Source organism: Phyllobates terribilis, unplaced genomic scaffold, assembly GCF_046119375.1.
Source record: "Phyllobates terribilis strain yellow unplaced genomic scaffold, ASM4611937v1 Scaffold_4__5_contigs__length_816908805, whole genome shotgun sequence".
Lineage (NCBI taxonomy): Eukaryota > Metazoa > Chordata > Amphibia > Anura > Dendrobatidae > Phyllobates > Phyllobates terribilis.
This window is the reverse complement of record NW_027362764.1, coordinates 560,784,458-560,797,161: the sequence shown is the minus strand read 5'-3', so window position 1 is coordinate 560,797,161 and position 12,704 is coordinate 560,784,458.

Genomic DNA, 12,704 nt, shown 5'->3' with positions numbered 1-12,704 from the left:
TAATAAAATTACCGAACGCAATTCCTACCCACTGACTTGTTTAACCAGTTAGTGGGGGCCAAGTGGTTCTCTAAAATTGATCTCCGGGGGGCATACAATTTGTTGCGAATGAAGGAGGGTGATGAATGGAAGGCTGCATTTAACACCCCGGTGGGTCATTTTAAGAATCTGGTTATGCCTTTTGGTCTTACCAATGCACCAGCGTTTTTTCAGAACCTTATTAATGACATCCTGAGACCTTTGATTGGTAAGAATGTGGTGGTGTATTTGGATGACATTTTGATTTATTCGCCAGATCTGGAGTCTCATTGGCAGAGCATATGGGAGGTATTGCAGTTATTAAGTGACAATTCACTTTTTGCTAAGCTGGAGAAATGCGAGTTCGCTGTGCAGAGAATTAGTTTTTTGGGCTACATTATCTCCAGCGAGGGCTTTGAGATGGACCCGGTGAAGGTTCAGGCTGTGCAGGAATGGCCTAGGCCTATTGGTTTGAAATCGATACAGAGATTTTTGGGTTTCGCCAATTATTACAGGAAATTCATTAAGAATTTTTCTATAATTGTTAAGTCGCTCACCGATCTCACCCGGAAAGGTGCAAATACGGTCCAGTGGACTACTGAGGCCATTGAAGCTTTTGTGTATCTCAAGGAGAGGTTCAGTTCTGCCCCCTATCCTTATGCAGCCTGATGAGACTAAGCCTTTTTTGGTCGAGGTTGATGCTTCTTCGGTGGGGGTCGGTGCGGTTTTGTCTCAGGAGAACAAGGATGGGGTTCATCCCTGTGCTTTTTTTTCGAAAAAATTTTCTGAAACCGAACTTAGTTACGATGTTGGTAATCGGAATTGCTGGCTATCAAACTCGCATTTGAACATTGGCGTCATTTCTTGGAAGGTGCTAAATTTCCTGTTCAGGTTTTCACAGATCATAAGAATTTGATCTATCTGGATGCTGCCAAACGCTTGAATGCCCGTCAAGCTAGGTGGGCACTTTTTTTTTCTCGGTTTAATTTTTCTGTTACCTATATCCCTGGTACTAAGAATGTTAAAGCCGATGCTTTATCTCGCAGCTTTTCTCCCATGGTTGGTACCGAGGAGGAGGAGAGCATTTTACAGGAAGGAGTTGTGATAGCAGCATTGGACTCCGTTTTGGAAGATGGGATTCTGAAAGCCCAGGAGGATGCCCCATCTAACACTCCCAATGGGAGGTTCTTTGTACCTAGAACCTTTAGGAGAGAGTTGTTTGTGGAGTATCATGAGTCTCGGTTGGCAGGTCATCCACGAATTTCTGAGACTAAGAGACTGGTAGGTCGCAGTTTTTGGTGGCCTGGGTGGCAGAAGAAGATCATTAAATGGGTGCGTCAATGTACGGTCTGTGCTAGATCAAAGGCTTCACATGCTCCTGCTGCGGGGTTGCTTTGCCCTCTTGAGGTTCCTAGTGCACCTTGGACGCATCTTGCAATGGATTTTATTACTGACCTTCCTGTGTCCGAGGGTTTCACTGTCATCTGGGTGGTCATGGACCGTTTTAGCAAGATGTGTCACTTGGTTCCTTTCATTAAACTACCCTGCGCTAAGACACTCGCTAAGGCTTTTGTCAAGGAAATTGTCAGACTCCATGGCATTCCCACCGACATTGTTTCTGATAGGGGACCTCAGTTTGTGGCTCGTTTTTGGCGTGCTTTTTGTGACAGGTTGGGAGTCCATTTGTCATTTTCATCTGGATATCTTCCTGAGTCTAATGGACAGACAGAAAGAAAGAACCAGGATGTTGAGCAGTTTTTGCGTTGTTTTGTGGCAGACAATCAAGAGGGGTGGTCTGAGTTTCTGCCACTTGCTGAATTTGCTCTTAACAACCATACACCCTCTTCTGCTGGGTGTTCTCCGTTTTTTTGTTGTACTGGGAGACATCCGTCGTTTGGTTCGTTCTCCAAATTGGTGTCAGCTGTGCCGGAGGAGGAGAATTTTTCCAGTGATTTGGAGAGAGTTTGGACTGATGTACGTTGTAACCTTCAAGAGGCTAACAAAAAGTCTAAGAAGTATTTTAACAGGAAACGTCAAGAGGTTTTGTTTACGGTTGGTGACATGGTTTGGTTGTCCTCAAAGAATCTGCGGTTGAGGATTCCTTCTAAGAAACTGGGTCCGAAGTTTGTGGGACCATTTAAGGTGCTTCAGGTGGTTAACCAGTCTGCTGTTAGGTTGGAGGTTCCCTCCTCCTGGAAGATTAATCCGGTGTTTCATGTTTCCTTGTTGAAAAAAGCTGATGTATCGGATAGAGATGCCACTGTCACAGTTCCTCCGGTGGTGGATGACGGTGAATATGAAATTTCTCGTATCCTGAATTCCAGAAGGCATAGAGGGAGATTGCAGTATCTCGTCGCTTGGAAAGGTTTCGCTAATGAGGATAACTCCTGGGTAAGGGCAGATGATGTCTCTGCTCCTAGACTTATCAGAGCGTTTCACAGGAGGTTTCCTGATAGGCCTGGGCCTGGGGGATCCGGAGGATCCTCATAGAAGAGGGGGTACTGTTAGAACCCTCCTGTTAGTTTTTTTCTATTTTGTGGTCACGTGACCTGTTTCCTATTTATTCCAGCTCCGCCCTTCTGGCTTTGCTGGACTTCAGTGTTACTTTGACTCTTAATCTAGCCAGGTGCTTTGTACCTTTCGCTATAGTTTGCTTGGTCCTTGGACCTCTAAGTATTTTTGTCTGTTTGTCTTTTTGCTCTGCTACAACTTCTGCTAGGAGGGGTCCAATTTTGTCCCAGTCCTTAATTCTTTTAGGGACCCCTTCCTTATATCTATAAGTCTGCGTTCAGACTAGCTGAGGACGAAGGCGGGTCTGTTCATAAGGAACAGGTTGCCCGCTGCATCGTAGGTAATCAGCTTAGTCCTATTGTAGGGACAGTTTTCCTATCTTTCCTTAGTTCTTGTAGCAGATCATAACATCTACTTTACATCAGCACAATTTGGGGAACCAAAATAGTTTTTTGTTAGGAAGTTATAAGGGTTAAAAGTTGACCAGCGATTACTCATTTTTCCAACAAAATTTTTTTAGGGACCACATAACATTTGAAGTTACCTTGAGATGCCTTTATGGCAGAAAATACCCAAAAGTTACACCATTCAAAAACTGCACCCTTCAAGGTGTTCAAAACCACATTCAAGAAGTTTATTAAACCTTCAGGTGCTTCACAGGAATTTTTGAAATGTGGAAGAAAACAATGAACATTTAACTTTTTTTCACAAAAATGTTACATTAGATCCAATTTTTTTTATTTTTGCAAGGGTAACAGGAAAAAATGGACCCCAAAATTTGTTGTGCAATTTCTCCTGAGCACACCAATACCCCATATGTGGGGAAAAACACTGTTTGGGTGCCTAGCAGGTTTTGGAAGGGAAGGAGCGCCATTTGACTTTTTGAATGTAAAATTTGCTTGAATAATTAGTTGACGCCTTGTCGCGTTTGAGGAGTCCCTGATGTGCCTAAACAGTGAAAAAAAACACAAGTGACACCATTTTGGAAACTAGACCCCTCAGGGAGATAATCAAGATGTGTGGTGAGCACCTTGAACCCCCAGGTGCTTCACAGAAGTTTATAATATTGAGCCGTAAAAATAAAATTTTCACTTTTTTCCGACCAAAAATGTTTTTCAGCCCCAAATTTTGGATTTTCATAAGGGTAACAGGAGAAATTGCACCATGCAGTTTGTTGTGCAATTTCTCCTGAGTAAGCTGATACCCCATATGTGGGATAAAACCACTGTTTCGGCGCGCGACAGGGCTCGGAAGGGAAGGAGCACCATTTGACTTTTTGAATGTAAAATTTGCTTGAATAATTAGCTGACACCATGTCGCGTATGGGGAACCCCTGATGTGCCTAAACAGTGAAAACTCCTCAAGGAACTTATCTAGATGTGTAGTGAGCACCCTGAATCCCCAGATGCTTCACAAAAATTTATAACATAGAGCCGTGAAAATAAAAAATTAAACTTTTTCCACAAAAATGGTCTTTTAGACCCAAATTTTTTATTTTCACAAGGGTAGGAGGAGAAAACGGACCCCAAAAACTGTTGTGCAATTTCTCCTGATTACACAGATACCCAATATGTGAGAAAAAAACACTGAACGCATGGCAGGGTTCAGAACGGAAGGCACACTGTGTGACTTTTTGAACACAAAATTGTCTGGAATCGAGAGAGGATACCATATCGCGTTTGGAGAGCCCCTGATGTGCCTAAACAGTGGAAACTCTGCACAAGTGACCGCATTTTGGAAACTAGACCCCTCAAGGATTTTATCAAGGGTTATAGTGAACATTTTGAACCCAGAAGTACGACACAAAATTTGATAACATTAGGTCATCATATTGAATAAGTTGTTATTAGTCGTGAGCACAAGTGCTCGCTACTTGAGTTTGCACTGGTAACTCGGGTATGCACTAAGTATCGCAGGTGCTCGATTGACATGCTCGAGTCCCCATCCCGCATGTTTCACGGTTGTTAGACACCCCAAAAAAAACATGCGAGGATTGCCCGTGCATCACAGGCAATCCCCGCGTGGTTTTTTTGGCTGTATTACAGCCACAAAACATATGGGGAGGAGACTGCAAGCATACCCGAGTACCTGAGGCAAACTCAAGCAGCGAACACTAGTCGCCATATCATCATCATTTTTTTTTTTCTTTACTTTTGAAAAAATCCCAACCTCAACACAACCCTAATGGTAACCCTAATCCTAACCCTAACACAACCCTAACCCAACCATAACCATAGCACAGCCCTAACACAACCCTAACCCTAACCCAAGCACAACCCTAACCCTAGCACAAACCTAACCCTACAGTTTATTTTCTACGCCGTTCCGCGTGTGGTATAAGTGATTAGATTACTTTATTCTTCGGGTCGGTGCGATTACAGCGATACCAGATTCATATTGGGGTTTTATGTTTGGCAGCTGTCACACACTAAAAGATGCTTTTTTTTTTTGCAAAGACTAGTTTTTGTAATCATTTTTCCATATTTCGCCCAACAGAGTTATGTAAGGGCTTTTTTTTGTGGGACAAGTTGACATTTTTATTGGTACCATTTTCAGGCAATTGACATTTTTTGATCGCTTTCTATTCTGATTTTTGGGAGGCAGAATAAACAAAAACAACAATTCAGGAATGTTTTTTTTTTGTTTTTTTTATGCCGTTCTGCATGTGGTAAAATTGATAAGGCAGCTCTGTTCTTTGGGTGAGTATGTTTTGGCGCTTTTACACAATAAAAACTATTTTATAGAAAAAAAAATTATTTTGCATCACTTTATTCTGAAAGCTATAACTTTTTTATTTTTCGGTTTATGGAGCTGTATGGTGGCTTGTTTCTTGCAAGACAAGATGACATTTTCAGCAGTTTTTTTTCATAATATATATATATATATTTTCAAATTATTTTTTAATTTTTTAAAAAATATTTTTTTACAATTATTTATTTTTCACTTTCTGACACTTCCTTTCACTTTTACACTTTGTCTCACTCTGGGACTTTCATTTTTTGCAGGCTGATCGCTTGCATAGCATAGGGATGCAGTAGCGGGACCACTTCTGGCACATAGTTCCGAGTGTCAGATGTCAAAATCAGCTGACACCCGGCAGCGATCAGTGAGGAGTAGAGATGAGCGTTGTTCTACTCGAACTGTTCGCCAATCTCAAATTCGAGCTGTTTTGGGCGGTGTTCGAGCCGTTCGGCGAACACGAACAATTTGAGAAAAATTCGGCTGTTCGAGGTTATGTTCGATAACTGTTCGTGCACCAAAATCATAACTGGATTTTTTCTCAGTAATGATGAAAATTAATGTTAATACGCAGTTTGAGTGTACAGCGGGGTGGGGGGAGGGGCAGGGGATGGATCTCTGCAGGAACAATGAAGATCTCCATTTTTTTTTCTCTTTCCCGCATTTACAGTGGGGAGGTGCAATCTGTCAGCCTATCAGCAGCGCACACACTTAGCGAAGTGCTTTTTTTCACACAAGCAAGGGCATGTGTCATTGGCAGTGTATGTCACATGTCCTTGCCCTATAAGACCAAGCCATTTTCCCCGTCGCCACCATTTTCTCACTGCTGCAGCTGCGTGTTAGACGGCACCGCTGTTGCTGTGTGTGCTATACCTTGTTAATTTCAAGCCAATTTTCGCACAAATATACAGATAGCTTGGGAGTAGGGAATAGTTGTGATTGCAGTCCTTTTAAGGACTAGGTTACAGCATTTCCTACGACTTTTATCAGGCAGGTCTGTGCTCTTAAATAGATAGGTTGTGGGAGTAAAGACTAATTGTAATTGGAGTCCTTTTCAGGACTAGGTTACATCAGTTCCTATCAGTTTTTGCCAGGCAGGTCTGTGCCAGTGCTGTGCAAGTTTTTTTCACAGCATTTGGCTGAATCTAGCAAAGCTAATCCTTTTTGGCCTATTGCAGAGTGTGTTAGTCAGTGGAGTAGCCTATCTGTGTTGCAAGATATACCACCTGTGTATAGAATACCAATTTTTTTACTGCACCTAGTGAAGTAAAATCTTTTGGGCATATCATCATTCTATTAGTCCATCTATACTGACCTCCATCAGGTTGCAAACTGAATCTAATTTTTTTCTGCATCTAGCTCTGAAAAAATATTTGGCCTTCTAGCAGTGTGTGGGACTTGTTCTATTAGTCCACCTATACTGACCTCCATCAGGTTGCAAACTGAATATATTTTTTTCTGCATCTACCTCTGAAAAAATATTTGGGCTTCTAGCTGTGTGTGGGACTTGTTGTATTAGTCCATCTATACTGACCTCCATCAGGTTGCAAACTGAATATATTTTTTTCTGCATCTACCTCTGAAAAAATATTGGGCTTCTAGCTGTGTGTGGGTCTTGTTCTATTAATCCATCTATACAGACCTCCATCAGGTTGCAAACTGAATATAATTTTTTTCTGCATCTAGCTCTGAAAAAATATTTGGCCTTCTAGTAGTGTGTGGGACTTTCTCTGTTAGTCCATCTATACTGACCTCCATCAGGTGGCAAACTGAATATATTTTTTTCTGCATCTACCTCTGAAAAAATATTGGGCTTCTAGCTGTGTGTGGGTCTTGTTCTATTAATCCATCTATACTGACCTCCATCAGGTTGCAAACTGAATATAATTTTTTTCTGCATCTAGCTCTGAAAAAATATTTGGCCTTCTAGTAGTGTGTCGGACTTTCTCTATTAGTCCATCTATACTGACCTCCATCAGGTTTCAAATTAAAAATAATTTTTATCTGCATCTACAGTACCTCTGAAAAAATATTTGGGCTTCTAGCTGTCTGTGGGACTTGTTGTATTAGTCCATCTATACTGACCTCCATCAGGTTGCAAACTGAATATATTTTTTTCTGCATCTACCTCTGAAAAAATATTGGGCTTCTAGCTGTGTGTGGGACTTGTTGTATTAGTCCATCTATACTGACCTCCATCAGGTTGCAAACTGAATATATTTTTTTCTGCATCTACCTCTGAAAAAATATTGGGCTTCTAGCTGTGTGTGGGTCTTGTTCTATTAATCCATCTATACAGACCTCCATCAGGTTGCAAACTGAATATAATTTTTTTCTGCATCTAGCTCTGAAAAAATATTTGGCCTTCTAGCAGTGTGTGGGACTTGTTCTATTAGTCCACCTATGCTGACCTCCATCAGGTTGCAAATTCAAAATAATTTTTTGTATGCATCTAGCTCTGAAAAAATATTTGGCCTTCTAGCAGTGTGTGGGACTTTCTCTGTTAGTCCATCTATACTGACCTCCATCAGGTTGCAAACTGAATTTAATTTTTTTCTGCATCTAGCTCTGAAAAAATATTTGGCCTTCTAGCAGTGTGTCGGACTTTCTCTATTAGTCCATCTATACTGAATTCCATCAGGTTGCAAATTAAAAATAATTTTTATCTGCATCTACAGTACCTCTGAAAAAATATTTGGGCTTCTAGCTGTGTGTGGGACTTGTTGTATTAGTGCATCTATACTGACCTCCATCAGGTTGCAAACTGAATATATTTTTTTCTGCATCTACCTCTGAAAAAATATTGGGCTTCTAGCTGTGTGTGGGACTTGTTGTATTAGTCCATCTATACTGACCTCCATCAGGTTGCAAACTGAATATATTTTTTTCTGCATCTACCTCTGAAAAAATATTGGGCTTCTAGCTGTGTGTGGGACTTGTTCTATTAATCCATCTATACAGACCTCCATCAGGTTGCAAACTGAATATATTTTTTTCTGCATCTACCTCTGAAAAAATATTGGGCTTCTAGCTGTGTGTGGGACTTGTTGTATTAGTCCATCTATACTGACCTCCATCAGGTTGCAAACTGAATATATTTTTTTCTGCATCTACCTCTGAAAAAATATTGGGCTTCTAGCTGTGTGTGGGACTTGTTGTATTAGTCCATCTATACTGACCTCCATCAGGTTGCAAATTGAATATAATTTTTTTCTGCATCTAACCCAGCCAATAGTTTTGGCCTAATACCACAGTTTGGCCACTCAGCTCTGCTCGGTTACCATCCATTGTTTTTTTGTGCAAACAACTCCAGAGTTGTGAATTAGTTAACCACCAAAATGAGTGGAAAAAGGCCTGCTGCTGGTGGAAAGGGGAATAGGCGTGTTGGGAAGGGGAAAAAAGGTTGTGTCCGTGGGGTAGGTGTTAAAGCAACAGTAACATCTGCAGAAGAAAGACCATCTTCCAGCCAAACTAAAATGTCTATTTCTTTTAGCGGACAATGTGATAAGATCCCTTTCTTACGGCCACGCCAATCGCTACAAATTCCAGATGAGGCACAAAAACAGCAGGTGCTTCAACGGATATCAAGTGCTCCTTTAAGTGGGCTCTCCTCCACATCAACTTCAAAATCACAAATACTCCAGTCCTCAAAGGTGTCACCCAAATCGCACTTGCTTCCTCACAGCTCCCAAATCTCCAGCTGCCCGTCTGAGTATGAGGTAGAACAGATGGTTGAGTCTGCAGAGCTGTTTACTCATACTATAGCCTGGGAATCAGAGGTCGACTCCAGCGCTTCTGTGAATCCAGACGAGGAAATGATCTGCACTGATGCCCAGAATCTTTATGAGTCGGATCCAGGACCAGACGCAGAAGGTTCTGACCATAATGTAGACCCTCATTCCCAAACTGTAACTCCTGTTGGTGGAGACAATGAGGAAGACGATGATAAGACTCAAATATCTGATTGGAGCGACAACTTTAGTTTTTTGTCAGGGCAGGAACAGGTTGGCTCTGAGGACGACGGGTGTGATAACACACAGGGTGATGATGATGAGGTTGGAGATCCGACTTACTGTCAACCCACAGTCAGCCAAGAGATGAGGTCAGCAGAAGAGGTGGAGGAAGATGCTAGTGACGACGAGGTCAGGTTGCGCCTTCCTGGACAGAGACGTAGTACTGGAAGCACGTCAACAACTGCATCCTCAAACACAACTCTGCCTCTCACCACTGTAACGGGTCTGGGAGGCGGAACCTCTGAGCTACTATACAAGGGGGCAGTCCTTGTAAGGGAGCGGGTGGCGACCAGGGAAGACGGGCAGGAGGTCACAGCAGGTGACCGGGACAGTCTCTGAGTGAACGGGCTGGAGGTCACGGCAAGTGACCGGGGCAGTCTGTGGATGAACGGGCTGATGGTCACAGCAGGTGACCGGGACAGTCTCTTGAGTGAACGGGCTGGAGGTCACGGCAAGTGACCGGGGCAGTCTCTGGATGAACGGGCAGATGGTCACGGCAAGTGACCGGGGCAGTCTCTGGATGAACGGGCAGATGGTCACGGCAAGTGACCGGGGCAGTCTCTAGGTAAAGGGTTGGTACGACCTGTGGTGGCTGATGATAGACGTGAGCTCCCAGGTGAGCAGGCGAGAGTCTCTGGATGAACGGGTGGTCACAGCATGTGACGGCGGAGCCTCCAGGAAGACCAACAGACAGGCGGCAGATGAGCGCTCCCAGGTGAGCGGGCAGAAGTCTCTGGACAGGCGGGTGGTCACAGCACGTGACGGCAGAGCCTCCAGGTAAGCTAGTAGACAGGCAGCTGATGAGCGCTCCCAGGTGAGCGAGCAGGAGTCACTGGACAGGCAGGTGGTCACAGCACGTGACGGCGGAGCCTCCAGGTAGACTAGTAGGCAGGTAGCAGGTGTGTGCTCCCAGGTGAGCGGGCAAGCTGGTCCATAGACAGACTGACAGGAGTTGGAAGGCAGACCGTCGGACCTCGGGCAAGCAGGCAGGTGACTGATATGCGCTCCCAGGTGAGCGGGCAGGCTGGTCCTTAGACAGACTGACAGGAGAAGTAAGGCAGACCGTCGGACCTCAGACTAGCAGGCAGGTAGCAGATAATCAGGCAGGAATCTGGCAGGTAACTGGCAGGTAACTGGCAACGGGACCTGAGGGCTGAAGCAAAGTAGTGAACAGTGCAACAACATTGCTCGGGCACCTCCATTTTGGGGGAGGTGCCTTATATATGGTGAAGTCCTCCGGCCATTGGCCGGGGACTCCTTAGGACGGCGCGCGCGGCCCCTTTAAGAGGGAGGGAGAGCGCGCGCGCGCGCCCTAAGCACAGTGGCCGGGAAGGAGCGCGCGCTGCCAGCAGAGCGGGAGGAGGACGCCGGGCACGGAGCAGAGAGGTGAGGGGAACAGCGTCCCTGCCTAGCAGAGGGCAGGGACGCCGGCGCTACAGTACCCCCCCCTTTAGGCCCCCCCTTTTTTATGCCAGACATAAATTTAGCTAGGATAAGAGGGGCATGGATGTTCTCCCGGGGCTCCCACGTTCTCTCCTCAGGACCAAACCCCTTCCAATCTACTAGAAAAAAGGTCTTTCCTCTTACCCTTTTGGTGGCAAGAATGTTCTCTACCTCAAACTCGTCCTCAGCAGAAACCGGAGCAGGAGGCGTACCTGTAGACTTGGAAAAAGAGTTAAGTACCACAGGTTTGAGGAGAGATACATGGAAGGAGTTAGGGATCCGTAAGTTGGCCGGGAGTTTCAATTTATAGGCCACCGGGTTGATCTGACTGATGACCTCCAGAGGACCGATGAACCGAGGCCCTAACTTGTAAGAAGGTATCTTGAGTCGGACATATTTAGATGAGAGCCAGACTTTATCTCCAGGATGAAATTGTGGAGGATCCAGGCGTTTTTTGTCAGCGTGTCTTTTCATCCGTTCGGACGACTGACGGAGTGCGGATCGGGTACTCTCCCAAATGGAGGAAAATTTGCTAACGAGAGATTCCGCAGCCGGGTTGTCCACAGAGGTGGAGACAGGAAAAGGAATCCGAGGATGCTGACCGAAGACTACAAAAGACGGGGGTTTGGAGGAGGATTCGCTCTCGTGATTGTTATAGGAGAACTCGGCCCAAGGTAGGAGATCCACCCAGTCTGAATGGTGGGCATTAACGAAGTGCCGGAGGTAACTGGTCAGGTTCTGATTGATCCGCTCCACTTGACCATTGGACTGTGGGTGGTAAGCGGAAGAGAAGTCCAGGGTGACGTCTAGCAGTTTACAAGTGGCTCTCCAGAAACGTGAGGTGAACTGTACCCCACGATCCGACACGATGTGGAGGGGCAGGCCATGAAGACGGAAGATGTGGCGGATAAAGTCTTTAGCCAGCTCGGGTGCAGACGGGAGGCCTGGCAGGGGAATAAAGTGAGCCATCTTGGAAAAGCGGTCAGCGACCACCCAAATGACCGTACAACCGGCAGAGACGGGGAGATCAGTTATGAAGTCCATAGCAATATGCTGCCAGGGGGCAGCAGGCACAGGAAGTGGAAGAAGGCGACCGGCTGGCAGGTGTCTCGGGACTTTGTTGCGGGCGCAGGACACACAGGCAGAAACAAAGTCTATTACGTCCTTGTGCAGGGTAGGCCACCAGTAGTGCCGGGCAATAAGCTGGAGGGTCTTTTTCTGACCGGCGTGGCCAGCTAGTTTAGACGAGTGACCCCAGTGTAGGATCTTCTCCTGATCAGGTACTGATACGAACGTCTTACCGGGAGGGAGACGATTTAGACTCACGGGAGCCACCTGCATTACTCTGGCGGGATCGATGATATGTTTAGGTTCTTCCTCGAGATCGGATACCAGAAAGGATCGGGACAAGGCATCTGCTTTGACGTTTTTGTCAGCCGGGCGAAAATGAAGAACAAAATCAAAGCGAGCAAAAAACAAGGGCCACCGGGCTTGGCGCGGGTTAAGTCTCTGGGCATGCTGGAGGTAAGCCAAGTTCTTGTGGTCTGTGTAAATTATTACCGGGTGGAGAGCCCCCTCGAGTAGGTAACGCCACTCCTCCAATGCCAGCTTGATGGCCAATAACTCTCGGTCTCCTATGGAATAGTTGCGCTCAGAAGAGGAGAAGAGTTTGGAGAAGAAGCCACAAGTTACCATTCTCCCGGAAGATGATTTTTGAGTAAGTACCGCTCCGGCTCCAGAGGAGGAGGCGTCAACTTCCAGGAAGAACTGCTTGTTGCCGTCCGGGCGATGCAGCACCGGGGCGGAAGAGAAGGCCTGTTTTAGGGAAAGAAAGGCCTCCTCTGCTTCGGGCGGCCACTCTTTGGGATTAGTACCCTTACGGGTGAGCGCGGAAATTGGGGCAGTCCGGGAAGAGAAGTGTGGTATGAAGAGGCGGTAGTAGTTGGCGAAGCCCAGGAATCGCTGAATGGCCTTCAACCC